The 1502-nt window shown below is 58.3% G+C and overlaps 1 pseudogene; it reads right to left on the bottom strand.

Annotated features, from left to right (window-relative positions):
- Positions 1–285: 285 nt before the first annotated feature.
- Positions 286–1129, bottom strand: LOC136495661 (uncharacterized; annotated as a pseudogene).
- Positions 1130–1502: the final 373 nt, after the last annotated feature.

Raw genomic sequence — 1502 nt, forward strand, 5'->3', positions numbered from 1 at the left:
GACATTAGGCCGGCGATCGTGACGCCAGGAGGATAGAACACGGCGATAAACCGTGTCCGCAGATAGTTCTTAACGCCTATGTAATCCCCTTTAAGCTTCTGTTGCCGGGCCGGCGTAGGCCATTTGTAATTTAAACTATCTTCCTTCTTAATACAAATGATACGCAATGCTATTGTGTATTCGAGAAAAAACAAATCACACAATCTTAGTTCTCCAATGTATCCTCAACTGTGAGTTGCATTTGTATATCTCCGAGTTAAGAGCGGGCAAAAAAAAAAAAAAAAACACTTGAAATTCAATTGCAGCTAGCCATCAACGTGATTTGCAGGCATGCAGCATGCTCCATAGAGATACTAACTCCTAACAGGCAGTACCATTTGTGGTTCTACGATCCGGACACCTAGCGTAACACATTAGTAGAGCATCTTTGCAGCTAGGTAGGCCACGAACGCAACGAGAAGCCCGGCCAGAAGCAGCTTGCAACCAGCCCCACCGGCACGGCGCTGCGCCTTCCGCGCGGTCCGCACGGTGGCGTAGTAGCGCTTGGGGTTGGCCTCGAACACGGCGCGGGGCACGCGCGCTCCGCCGAGCCCGGGCCCCTTCATGGAGCGGCAGGTGAGCGCCCACACGGCGCCCCCGAGGAAGGCGACGGCCAGGAGCGCGAGCGCGAGCGTCGCGGTCCGCGACGCCGCCGCGGCCGTGCACGAGCCACGCCGCCGCGTCGCCCAGCAGCTTCTCGGCGGCGACGTCCGGGAGCTTCTGGACCACCGCGGCGGCCAGCCAGCCGTAGAGGCCGCTGAAGAGCTTGGCCGCCGTTTGGACGCAGGGCCCCGAAGCGTCGGCCGCGGAGAGTGCCGCCGCCGCGGCGCCCGCCGGGAGGTTGTCGACGGCGACGGCCCTCGCCACGGCCAGCCAGGCCCAGAGGTGGCTCGTGAGCCAGGCCACCGAGGCTCTCGACGCCTTGACGACGGTGTCCCTCGTCACGGCCGCCGGGAGCATCTCGGTGGCGACGGCCTTGGCCGCTTCGAGCGCGCCCGTGACGACGGCCGAGAGGTTGGCAATGTGGATGGCCATGGCTAGTGACTGGCTCGCTTGCTTTGGCGTCTGCTCTGGTTTGCTCTCTCTGGCCTCTGCGTTCCAAATGGCTAGTGAGTGGAGCTTAAAGTCGAACGTGCCACGGAGGAGGCGGTAAAAGGAAAACCATGCTAGCAAAAGTCACAAAAGGGAACCAAAGCGGCGCCCACTTGATGGCGATGCCAATGTAACATGACCAAAAGCCGCTTGCTTAGCCATGTTGTGTTGCGAATGTGATTGAAGTGCACACTTATGCTACCTGCTTTCACCGGACGCTTTCTGTAGGATAAACGGCCACTTTATTATCTACTAAATCCAGCATCCAGATCTACAAAGTTCCGAATATGCCTAGGTGTCTGAATTCCTGTGGTTCTATTGACCCAAATATCGGTCCCAACCCAAAGCCTTAGAACACGCGGGGTCGCAAA

This window comes from Miscanthus floridulus, chromosome 1 (assembly GCF_019320115.1).
Source record: "Miscanthus floridulus cultivar M001 chromosome 1, ASM1932011v1, whole genome shotgun sequence".
Taxonomy (NCBI): Eukaryota; Viridiplantae; Streptophyta; class Magnoliopsida; order Poales; family Poaceae; genus Miscanthus; species Miscanthus floridulus.